Raw genomic sequence first — 14,027 nt, forward strand, 5'->3', positions numbered from 1 at the left:
AGTCTAGCACAATTCCAATGAAGAAGAAAAGTAAGAGCTCTTAAAAAAAACTAGCACAAAGAACTCTGAAAAACTGAAAGACAAAAAAGGGCAAGTATAAAAAATGGAAAGAGGGGCACATAACTAAGGTAGAATATCAGCAAATGGCTCAAACCTGCAAAGATGAAGTTAGGAAAGCTAAGGCTTGAAATTAACCACTAAGGCCTGTGAAAAAAGTTAAAAATACCCCAAAAAAGGCCTCTTTCAACATGCAAAAAACAAAAAAAAGTCAAGAAAACTACTGATCCATGAAATGGCAAAAAGGTGACAAGCAACAGGGAGAAAGCAGAAATGCTTAACTTGTTTTTTGCATTTGTCTTTACACAAAAGGAAGAAAAAACAGTCCAACCTATAAAAAACAATAGTTAGGAATACATGTTAAACTAGACAAGAAAATGATAAGAGAACACCTTTCCACCTAGATGTGTTCAAATCACCAGGACCAGATGGATTATACCTCAAGATTCTGAAGGAACTGGCAGACATGACCTCAGAACCAGTGAACCATATTTTTCAAAGATCCTGGAGCACCAGGGATCTATCAGAGGACAGAAAAAGGGCTGATGTAGTTCCCATCTTCAAAGAAAGGGGAAAAAATGGAACCAGAAAACTACAGACCTGTCAGCTTAACATCAGTATCTGGGGAAAAACTGGAAAAGTAATCAAGCAACAAATCTCTGAACATGTAGAGCAGGGGTCTGCAGCCCACTATCAGGCCATGGCCTATTTGAAATCAGGCCCCATGGGGTGGCAGGCATGCCCATGCATATCTCAACGTGAGTGCACAGCTCAACTCATGTGAGCAGCAGATCGGTGCGCGTGTTTGCACACACAGCTTGACTTGAATTAAGTTGTGAGTTGAGTTGCACATGTTGTTCATGCTGGCCCGCTGCTCATGCAGCCTGGTTCCCCTCTTTCTCCCAGCCAGGCCACTAAACTGCAAAGGTTGGAGATCGCTGATCTAGAGGCAAACAAAGTCATAACCAGATGCCAACAGTGAAAAACAGATCATACCAAACAAATCTTATTTCATTGTTGTGACAAAATTAGTGGATCAGAGAAATGCTGTGGATATAATTTACTTGGACTTCAGCAAGGCATCTGATAAAGCAGACCACAATCTGCCACAAAATGTGGATTAGACAGCATCAGATGGATTCATAACTGCATGCAACATGTAGAGCTTAATGGAACTGCATCTACATGGAGGGAAGTATGCAGCGGGATACCCCAAGGCTCTGTCTTATACCCATACTCTTCCATATCTTGATCAATGATTTAGATGAGGGGATAGATGGGGAACTCATCAAATTTGGAGATGACAACAACCTAGCAGAAATAGCCAACACTCCAAAAGATACAGAAGGATCTTGAACATTGGGCCCTATCTAACAAAATGAAATTCAGTGGTGAAAAAAGTAAGATTCTACATTTAGGTAAGAAAAACCAAATGCACAGGTAATACCTGGCTCAATAGCAGAATCTGCAAGAGGGATCTTGGAATCCTAGTGGACAATCATTTAAATATGAACTAGCAGGGTGTTGCAGCTATCAAAAAAGCCAATACAGTCCTAGGCTGTATTAACAGAGGGACAGAATCAAGATCACATGAAGTATTAGTACTAGTTTATAATGCCTTGATAAGACCATACTTGGAATACTGCATCCAGGTTTGGATGCCACGATATAAAAAAGATGGGGGACAAAACATATAAAGAATGGTTGCAGGAATTGGGTATGTATAGTTTAATGAAATGAAGGACTAAGGGTGACATGATAGCAGTGTCTCAATATTTAAAGGGTTGCCCTAAAGAAGAGGGGTTAACCTATTCTCCAAAGCGCCTGAAGGCAGGACAAGAACAATAGATGGAAACTAATCAAGGAGAGAAGCAACCTGGAACTAAGAAGAAATTTCTTGACAGTTAGAACAATTGCAGGCAGTCCTCAACAACAGTTCATTTAGTGACTATTCAGTTACACAATACTGAAAAGTGACTTATGAATGTTTTTCATACTTGCAATGATTGCGGCATTCCCATGGTCACATGAACAAAATGCAGATGCTTGGTAATTTATATTTATGATGGTAGAAGTGTTCAAGGGTCATGTGATCCCCTTTTATGACCTTCTGACAAGCAAAATCAATGGGGAAGCCAGATTCAATTAACAACTGTGTTATTAACAACTGCAGTGATTCACTTAACAACTGTGGGAAGAAAGGTTGTAAAGTGGGGCAAAACTCACTTAACAAATGTCTCACTTCGCAACAGAAATTTGGGGCTCAATTGTGGTCGTAAATCAAGGACTGCCTGTAATCAGTGAAATGACTTCCCTGCAGAAATTGTGGGTGTTCCAATACTGGAGACTTTTAAGAAGAGTTTAGACAACCATTTGTCTGAAATGATATAGATTTCCTGCCTGAGCAGGAGGTTGAACTTACTAAAGGCCTCCAAGATCACTTCAAATTCTATTGTTCTGTTATTCCTATAGTTATTCCAGTGCCACATGGTCAGTTCTGTATTCGAATTAATTGCCTCCACAGATAGCGATTCTCCAGTTCTGTTTTTTGTGGTATACAGTAAGTAATGAATGTGAATGATTTGTCAAACTCTGAAGCTTGTAGCACAGAAAAATCATTGTGAGTTGCTTTCAGTTTCTCAAACTCATCCTAGCATTCCTCAGAACAATCAGTTTGTTCTTCAGGATTAACTCTAGCAACGGTCCTGAAATTTGGCTGTACTTGGCCACAAATCTTTGACAGTAACCAGCAAGCCTCAGGAATGAATGCTCATATCTTTTCTTTGTAAGATAGGAGAACTTCTGGACAGCCTGTAAATTTTTCTACAGTGTTGATATAGCACTACAGCTTACCCTCTGTCCCAAATATACCACCTGACTTAAATCAATTTTTTAATCCCCTCCAAATTGAATTGCTTGGGATATTAGATGCAAACTGCATCTCTTTCTCATAGATATATATTGAATATCTGAGCCCATCTGACAAGCAACCTGGAATATCTTAAGTGTCTGGTATAATGTTTTACATCCACAATAACTATTCAGATCGCCTCAGCTTTAATTCATTCACTGCAAATTAAATTAATGTTCTAATAGAATAAATAGGCTCAATATCTCTTTAAATAGCTCGAGCATCTATTTGCCCAATGTTGGAACTTCCACAACTTTTTACCTCCTTTTTTAAAATGGATATCTGTGATGTAGGAATGATCTTTTACAATCCTTATATTCCTGTGCATATAATTTCAGAAATTAAAATAGTGCTTTTTTCCTAAAAAAAAAAAAGGTGCCGGAACTCAGAGGTGCTGTCACTGCCGCCCGTCTTTTGCACCCCCGCCCCTGCGGCTCAGAGCCACACGCCGCGGGGATTCCCCTCCCCACAGCTGCCGTGGGGATTCCCCTCCCCACAGTTGCCATGCCGCGGCCCGTGCTGAGCCCCCACCTGGAGCTGCTCCGAACCCCAACCCAGAGCTGTGTTCCTTGTGGCAGTGGTCTCCGGCACCAAACAGCCTCTTTCCAACAACATCCAGAAAAATTTGTAACAAACATTGGAATTCACAAGGCCATGTTTGGTATTTCCCAGCAATCTGTTACTGGAAGGAAAAAGCAATCCTTGCTGCATTACTGATCCCAGAGAAGCATTTACATGTATGCAGGGATCCTTAGGGTGCCAGTTATGGATGAGAAATATTGGTTGCAAAGTTGGCATTTCTGGATGTAATACAGATATTTTGGACTTATTTTTGCTTCTTTGCATGTTTGATATTTTTAAAAAGGCATATGCTACTGATTACACTTATGCACATATGTAACATCTGTTGCTAGGATACATGACCACTGCTTGTCCAGAATGTGAAAATGAAAGATTGTGACTAAACAAAATGTTAATATACAGATAATATCACCAGAAATTATTTTAGCCTTTCTAATAAATGTTGTTATTGATGTTAAGTTCACTATGGAAAACATCATATATTATTATGTATATACCAGGTTAATTATTTAAAGACTGAAGTGCAACATAACTAGATTCTAAATATTTTTCAAAACACACAACAGTCCAAACAGTGAAAGAAAAGTCCAAATTAAGAATATGTCATTCTTAATAATTGTTTAATTTAAAGTGGTTTAGTTGTAATAGATGGTTATAGATTCAAAGTAGTTTTCAAGAGTGTACAAAAGATACTATTCTTTTTTTAGCATCAGTTAAATTAGACATATTACAATGAGAAAAATGTTTCTCATTTCTTTCCTGTTACCTTTATTGATTTCATTGCAGAGATGTTAACATACAAAATAAATTATTTTGTTATCTAATTTTACCTTCCAAAAGACAGAAGCAGATGAAAAATGTGAGGTTCTTTCCTGTTGGCTTTTTTGAATTACCGGTAGCTGTTTTAGATTCTAAAAGTTTAGTTCCTAAAGAAGTAACCTTGTAAATAATTTTAGTGCAGGATAGGCAACCTTGGCTGTTTTATGACTGAAGGACTTCAACTCCCAGAATTCCTGAGCCAGCATGGCTCAGCTTGGAAACCTTTCTCTTTCCCCTCAGCGTGGCTGGCTCAGGATTTCTGGGAATTGAAGTCCACGAGTCATAAAAAAAGCCCTGAAAAAAAGAGAGCCAAGATTGTCTACTCCTAAAGCCAATAGAGGGAGCTTTTTTTTTTTTTTTGCAAAAAAAAGGTGCCAGAACGCCGTTCTGAGCGTTCTATGAGGAAAAAAAAGCCCTGAAAATACTGAACTATAATGACTAAACATGCCAATGTATTCTATGTCATGTCATGTCATGTTAATAGAAAATCACCCAGGGGATAATAATTCCATTGTTCTCCTCATTCATTTATTCATCGATATTCATTGATAGCTAGACAATTAGTTTATTGTTCTAGGTACTTCACTGTAAAAAGGATATGAAGAAGTAGTGGTACTGGGCTAATAAAGAATATGGGAATATAGCCTGTCAAATGCATATGTTTTGAATCATTTAGACAGACATGCCTTTTTCTATGTTTGATTACAGTATGGAAATGCTTTGGAAGCTGCTCTGGCTACCTTTTCGTGCAAATGCATACATACATGGAGTACTGTGTAAAGCAGAGAATGAAAAGACACTATTTATTGACACAGGGCATGTTGGAATCCACAAACAGAAACAAATATAAATTAAAATAGAAAATGAATACTTGCACATTTGTTAATCACCAAATAAAAAATTAAAGTAAATGGAAAAAGAAAGCAATATTGATATTGCTCTCTATTGTCACCTACATAGCCAGGCAGAAAATTTGGATAATTTCTTCCAAAAGTCAACAATATATTGTCTTATATTTGAAGTTGAACTGATGGAAGATTTTAATTATCCTAACATTTGTTGGGAGACAAATGCTGATTTTTTAAACTTTAAATGAAAGTGAAACTGAACTTAACCATCTATTTTGTGTTTCACAAAAGGGAATTGTAACAAAGATTGAGGAGTAGTAGGATCCCATTAAATGGGGGAGGAAATTATCTAAATGAGGAGATGTGAAAGCTTAGAATGGAAAAGCTTGTGTCGGAAAAGTAAAAGCTTAGAATAAACCAGAGTTAGCAAATCTTAAGAAAAGCCTTTAGTTTTGTTCAAATTAAAAGAGAAAAACATCAGCAATCAGTATACCAGCTGCTGTTGGTTTGATCTCCAGGCTTGGTAATTAGGTTGCAAATGTTTCATCTCCATTCCGGGGGGGGGGGGACATCTTCAGTGTGGTTAGAACTGTGCTCGATTTGTTTGGAATGTTGCTTCCAGTATTTCAGTTGATGAGGTGTTTTAGGTGTTTCCATATTTCTTTCACAAGGTTATAAGTGGGTGTGCCAGGGAGTAAGATGATTGGTCTGAATGGGGTATTTTCTTTGTGCACTTTCAGGAGACCATAGAACTGCGCTATGTTTAAATCAGTTGTTTTCATTCTCTGGCATTCCTCTCTGATGATGGTTTAGTTTCTGTAACTTTTTTATGGTTGTTTTGATCTTGTTGGCCAACTTCGTCATTGGGTCTGTGTTGGTGTGTCTGTAGGTGTTTGTGTCCTGTAGGAGTTGTTTGGCTTTTTGTATGTAGTCAGCCTTGTGTAATATGACTGTCATTCAGCCTTTGTCGGCTGGTAGGACGACAATATTGCTGTCGGTTTTGAGGGATTTCATTGCCGATAGTTACTGTTTTGTAAAGATGCTGAAGTTCCGTTTGTATCTCAGCATTGGAATGACGGTCTGCCATATTTGTTATTGGGCTTCTTCGCTGAGATCTATTATTTTAAGGTGCTTTTTAGGCTTGCTAGGAATTCTGTGCTTGGCGCATCTTTGTGGTTGAAATTTCGTCAGGACTCATTCTTCATTCTTGAGTTGGTGGTTGGATAGGTTCTTGATCCAGGTTTGTTCATTGTTGTGGGGGCTGTTTGCTGTGAGTCTGGATAGTTTTCTTTGAAGGGCAGTGTGCTTCTTTTCCCTTTTGTTTGTTGTTCTGCATTCAATTGCTGTGTTTAAATTTCACATGAGTTGTGGTCCAATGAGTTTTTCTGGCATTTCGTGTATTTGTTGGGGTGGTCGTGAGCATTTGCAATTCTGTCTTGCTGTTATCCATGCTAATAGATGATTAATAGGTGGTCTGTAGTTGATGCTTCAGGGAAGTATGTTTTGTTGTAGGCATTTGTGAGGGAAGAATAGTTGCTCGCATGTGGAGGCCAACTTCTAACATCCGTATACAGAAAAACAACACACACAGACCAAATCTTAAACTTCCACAGTAACTACCCCAAATGCCCTAAACAAAGCTGTGTCAGAACACCTTTCATAAGAGCAGAATCCCATTGCAACACTACAGAAGCCAGATTAGCAGAATAGAGACACTTATGAGAAACGGACCCAACAACGAAGTTGACCAACAAGATCAACAGAACCATAAAAAAGCTACAGAAACTAAACCATTATCAGAGAAGAATACCAGAAAATGAAACCAACCAATTCAAACATAGTGCAGTTCTATGGTCTCCTGAAAGTGCACAAAGTGCACAAATAAAACACCCCACTCAGACCAATCATCTCACTCCCTGGCACTTATAACCTCACGAAAGAAATATGGAAATGCCTAAAACACCTCATCAGCAATTCCCAATACTCCATAAATAATGCCGCACAATTCCTGAACAAACTCAAACTCCTTCACAATGACGAGGATGTAAGTATGATATCATTTGACTGCATTATTCACATCAATAGAAACTAGCAGTCGACCTAATCAGAGAACTTCTAGACAAGACATCAAGAGGACCACTCACAATAGAAAACACATGCAAACTCCTCAGCTCTGCCTAACTACCTACTTCAAATTTGATGGTGAGGTCTATGAACAATTGAAAGGATCATCTATGGGATCCCCCATATCTGGCCTGGTTGCAGAAGTCATCATGCAAACAATCGAAGAAATTGTCCTCCCACAAATAAACCCCACAAGCTATGGGTACATTACGTGGATGACACCTTCTGGATAATCAAGTGCAACCAAATTGACCAAACCTACTAAAAAATCAATAGCATTTTCACAGACATCCAATTCATAATAGAAACCGAGAACAACAATGAACTGCTATTTCTGGACATCCTTGTAACCAGAACCACCAATGGCCAATTTCTAACATCTGTAAACAAAAAAACAACACAGAGACCAAATCCTCAACTTCCACAGCAACCACCCCAAATGGCATAAATAAAACTGTGTCAGAACACTTTTCAGAAGAGCAGAATCCCATTGCAACACTATGGAAGCTAGATTGGCAGAATAGAGACACTTATACAGAGTCTTTGAGAGAAACGGATATCCATGAGATCCCTGCACACAAACACAAATGCCCAAAACAACACAACAACTGCAACAGGAATAGCAACAACCAAACTATTCAAAATTCCTTACATACAAAACATTTCAGGGATGATAGCAAAACTACTATGCCAACACGACCTCACAGTACAAACCAGCCTCCAGTTTCAGATGGACCGTATCAAAACCTAAACCCTAATCTCTCCGAACAGAATACTTTGGTTTACAAATTTTGGAATTTCTTTTCTTTTCTTTTTTTCTATTGTTTTCTTTTTGCCCTTCTGCTCTTTTTTACTATTTACTATTTCTATTGTTTACCACTCCTATTTGTTAGGAGCTTATTGGATTATAAATTCTGACTTACTTGGTGTATTACAAAATATGATTTAAAGATAAAAATGAGCACTCCTAACTCATCTAAAGTTGGGAAAAAAAAGATCTTCTGCTCTCTCTTCGGCTTCTGCAAGTCTGCTCTATCAGAGATCAATTGATACAATGCTTCAACAAGAAAAGACTAATACTTTTGAAAAGGACACTCAAGCGACTGTACAAGCAATTCAAGAGGCAATCACTACTCACATGGTGGTCACATCAAAAAACCATGAGGAGTTGAAAAGTAATTTTGATAAAATGAATCAAAATTTTAAAAAATGGATTCTCAATTTGAAAATTTTAAACAGATGATCACAGATAATCAACAAAGAATTCAAAAAGTAGAAGATAAATCAACTGAGGTTGACCAGAAACTAGAAGTTTTAAAAGATGAAAATCAGAAGTTGATCCAAATAAATGAAGAAATAAAAGACTCGATAGCTGGGATATAGATGGAAAGAGCCTCATACTTTTTAAGATTTCAAAATATAATGGAAGATAAGGAAGAGGACCTCCTAGGCTTGATAACCCAATTATTGGCAAACGCATTAGGAACAGCAAATGGAAGGAGAATTAGACCAGATCTATTGAGTCAACTCAAACTATGCTAGAAGAAATAAAGACCCCAGGGAAGTACATGTTAGATTTCTTAAAAGATCTACAAGAGACGAGATTTTGAGAAGAGTAAGAGACCAACGTTTGAAATACAAAGAAAAAGAAATAGTAGTCCTCAAACAAATTCCTAGGAGAATAAGAGAATCCTAAGAGAATATGTTTCTAATCAGGAAATTAATTGAAAAAGGAGTGAATTTCAGATGGCTGATTCCAGAAGGGATTTAAATTTATCGGGATACGGAAAGATGTAGACTGGACATGCCACTTGAAGCAATGGAATTCTTCAACAACCATAGAGCATTTTTGGAAAGAGGTGACCCTGAATCTGGTACAGAGAGAAACAAAGAAAAAGGAAGAAATGGCAGTAGAAGGACAGTCAAACCAAGAGAGGAGGAAGAAATTAAAAACACATATATAGAAGAAGGAGCAAGACCAAGAGATCAGAGAAAGATTGACTAGAAGATTAAGACCTAGATATAACTGAAAGAGATGGAGAAAAGTGCGATTTTGTCAATTAATATAAATGGACTAAATTCTCCTTCAAAAAGGAGAAAAATCTTTACACAATTACAAAAATTAAAAATGGATATACTTTGTCTTCAAGAAACACACATTAAGAGACAACATTATAGGCTGTTAGAACAACCGAAAATTGATAAACTTTACTTTGCATTAGCACTTCAAAAGAAAAGAGGATTAGCTCTATACATTAAAGAAACGATGAACCCCAAACAAATTTACGCAGGTGAAGAAGGGAGAATATTAATGGTGGAAATAATGATGGATCAAAAACAGATACTGATGGTAGCAATATATGCACCAAATGATAAACAAGAACAATTTTACCAAAAACTATATAAAAATATTAGATTTAAACTATCAAATTCTTTGTATAATGGGAGACTTTAATGCAATAACAGATGGAACTTTGGACTACAAAAGCGCCAAACAAGGGAGAAAAGGAGGAAATATATTACCTAAAGAGTTTTTAAAAATGACAGAAGAACTCTGTATCCAAGATATATGGAGAGAAAATAATCCAAAGAAATTACAATATACATTTCACTCAAATAGACATAAGTCATGGTCTAGAATTGATATGATAAGGACATCTTTGGAACTTAATACGATGATACAAGAAATTGAGATAGAAACTAATGTTTGGGCAGATCATAACCCAATAAAGATGACTTGGAGAGGAACTAAGAAAAAATTAAGATGGTCCTTGAATAAATATATTTTGAAAGAAAAAGAATTTTTACAACTAGCGACAAAGCAAATGGATTTTTTCTTCAAAATAAACAAGAAAGAAGAAACATCGCTTCAAAATGTGTAGGATATGGCTAAAGCATATTTCAGAGGGTTGGCTATAACTTATATCGCTAAAAAGAATAAAGAAAAGAAACAACTACAGTTAAAGTTGAAGGAAGAACTCAGAAAGCTAGAATCGGAATTACAAATAGATCCACAAAAGAAAATACTTAAGAAACAAATGGAGATAATAAAACATAAATTAAATTTAGCCGAGATGGAAATAATGGCTCAACAGATTAAAAGGGCTAAACAGAATTTCTTTGAAAATGCCAACAAGCTGGGGAGATGGTTAGCATATAGACTGAAAAAAGAAAAAGTGAAAAAAATGATAAGCTGCAAGATCCAAAAGGTGAATTAGTTTCAAAATGATACAATCAAAAAAATTATTAAAGGTTACTATGAGATACTTTATAAGGCAGAGGAAATTCCAAAAGAAATAATACAGCAGTACTTAAAAAAAGCACACTTACCAAAAATTCCAGAGAATATTCAAAACATATTAAATGGAAAAATATCAATGATGGAGTTTATAGAGGCTATATATAAAAAGGCAAAAAAGGATAAGACGCCTGGCCCAGATGGATTACCTGCAGAGTTTTATAAATCACTACAAGATTTATTAAGTCCGATTATGAAAGAACTGTAATGAAATTCTCCTGGAGGCTAAAATACCCAATACATGGACTGAAGTTAATATTATTTTAATAACTAAAGAAGACTGATTTAACAAAAATAAAAAATTATAGACCAATATCACTATTAAACGTAGATTACAAAATCTTCGCCTCAATAATGGCAGAAAGTCTAAAGAAATTTTTGATCGAATTTATACACACAGATCAAAATAGTTTCCTACCTAAAAGACAGATAAAAAATAATTTAAGAATGATTCTTGATGTGTTAAGAGTATTATGAAACTCATTCAGGGAAACAGATGGCTTTCATATTCCTTGAAGCACAGAAAGCGTTTGACAATGGCAATTTATATTTCAGCAATTTGCAGAAATGGACTTTGGAAAAAACTTCGTAAATGTAATCAAAACAATTTATTGTTAACAAACTGCCAAAATAGTTGTAAATGGAGATCTTACAGAAAACTTCAATATTAAAAAGGGCACAAGACATTATCTCCATTACTATATATACTAACATTGGAAGTACTAAATAGAAACATTAGACAAGATATAGAAATTAAAGGGCTGGAGATAAAAGACGAAAAATATAAACTACAAGCATTTGCAGATGATTTGGTTTTTATATTGGAAGATTCATTGGAAACAAGCACCAAACTTCTGGAGAAAATAGAAAAATTTGGAGAAGTGGCAGGGTTGACAGTAAATAGAGAAAAGACTAAGGTGCTAACAAAAAATCTAACAGAAAAACAAAAAAAATTAATTAACAAAAAAAACAAATCTTCAAATAGTTGAAAAAGTTAAATACTTGGGAATGTATCTAACAGCAAGATGTGTAACAATAAAAGATAACTATGTAAGACTGCTAAAACAAATAAAATTGGATTTGGAAAAGGGGAAAACCTTCCAACTTTCAATGTTGGGGAGAATAGCAACAGTGAAAACGAATATCTTACCAAAAATACTCTTTATTTCAAGTGATTCCTGTAAGGCTGGGAAAAGACTTTTTTGATGAACTGAATACAATATTGAAATTTAACTGGCAAGAAAAAAAAGCTAGAATTAAAATGCTACAAGAAGTAAAAGAAAGTAGACGATTTGGACTGCCGGACTGGACGTTATACTACCAAGCAACTATTCTAACATGGTTTTAAGAATGGATAATGCTTAGAGATAAAAGACTATTGTACCTAGAGGGGCATGACTGACAAATTGGTTGGCATGCCTTTCTGTGGTATGTAAATAATAAAATACATAAGATACCGGTACTTTCAAAACCATTTTATAAGGAATGCACTTCTTTCAGAATGGGAAAAAAATAAAAGAAAAAAAATTATATTAAGATACCCGAATGGCTTTCAACTATGGAAGCTTTTGCTTATTCAAATTTAATTAACTACGATAAAGTTGTGACAATGAAGGAAAGTTGAAAGACAGACTAGATTTACAAGAACAAGGTATTGATCTAGCATGGTGGCAATATCTGCAAATTCAAATAAGATATGAAAAAGATGTCAAAACAATGGGATTTTATAAAGAAAAGACATAATTTGATCAGATACTGCTAAAAACAGATGAAACGTTGATTAAGAAACTATAGATTTCTGTTAAACTTAAAGATGGAGGAAGAACAAGTAAAAGAAATGATAACATGGGCGAAGAATTTTGGATATAATATAGAAGATTGGCAAAAGTTATGGGAAAGAAATATTAAATTAACTAAAGCAGTGCATATAAAGAAAACTTATATAAAATGTTTTACAGATGGCCTATGACATCAATGAGATTAGCAAAAACGTTTAAATATACTTCAAACAACTGTTGGAAATGCAAACAAAGACCAGGTACTTATTATCATATCTGGTGGACATGCCCTAAAGCAAAACAATTTTGGGTTAAAATACATTTATGTTTGGAGAAAATGACTAAAAAACAAACAGATTTTAAACCAGAATTTTTTTGTTAGGAATAATAGGAGCTAATTATGAGAAAGTTTGTAGATATTTAATACTACACATATTAACAGCAGCAAGAATTGTATTTGCCCTACATTGGAAAAATAGAAACTTACTAGCTGAAGAAGTACTAATTAAGAAAATTCTAGAGTGTGCAGAAATGAAGATTGACTTTAAAGATTAAAGAGAAAAAAGATTCAGTGTACTTTAGAACATGGGATAATTTCTATCAATGGCTAAAAAATGAGTCAGAGAGAAAGGAACGTGATATGTAATTTTGAATACAGTTGCAAGAAAAAGTATGTGAACCCTTTGGGATTACGTGGAGTTTTGCATGAATTGGCCATAAAATGCGCTCTAAACATCATGTAAGTCACAACAATAGAAAAACACAGTCTGCTTAAAATAATACTACACAAACATTAGCTGTTGTCATGTTTTAATTGAACATAAGATGGAAACATTCACAGTGCAGGGTGGAAAAAGTATGTGAACCTTTGGACTTAATAACTGGTTGACCCTCCTTTGGCAGCAATAGCCTCAACCAAACGTTTCCTGTAGTTGCAGATCAGACCTGCACAACGATCTGGAGTAATTTTGGACCACTCCTCTGCACAAAACTGTTTCAGTGTAGCAATATTCTTGGGATGTCTGGTGTGAATTGCTCTCTTAAGGTCATGCCACAGCATTTCAATCGGGTTGAGGTCAGGACTCTGACTGGGCCATTCCAGAAGGCGTATTCTGTTCTGTTGAAGCCATTATTTTGTTGAATTACTTGTATGCTTTGGGTCATTGTCCTGTTGCATCACCCATCCTCTGCGGAGCTTCAGTTGGCGGACAGATGATCGTACGTTTTCCTGCAAAATGTCCTGATAAACTCTGGAATTCATTTTCCCATCAATGACAACAATCCGTCCAGGCCCTGAGGCAGCAAAGCAGCCCCAAACCATGATGCTCCCTTCGCCATGTTTTACAGTGGGGATGAGGTTTTGATGTTGGTGTGCTGTGCCTTTTTGTCTCCACACATAGTGTTGTGTGTTTTTCCCAAACAACTCAATTTTGGTTTCATCTGTCCACAGTATATTTTGCCAGTAGTGCTGTGGAACATACAGGTGCTCTTTTGCAAACTTCAAACATGCTGCAATATTTTTTTTGGACAGCAATGGCTTCCTCCGTGGTGTCCTCCCACGTACTCCATTCTTGTTTAATGTTTTCCTTATTGTAGATGTGTCAACAAAA

The sequence above is a fragment of the Vipera ursinii genome, assembly GCF_947247035.1.
Source record: "Vipera ursinii genome assembly, chromosome: Z".
NCBI classification, from domain to species: Eukaryota; Metazoa; Chordata; class Lepidosauria; order Squamata; family Viperidae; genus Vipera; species Vipera ursinii.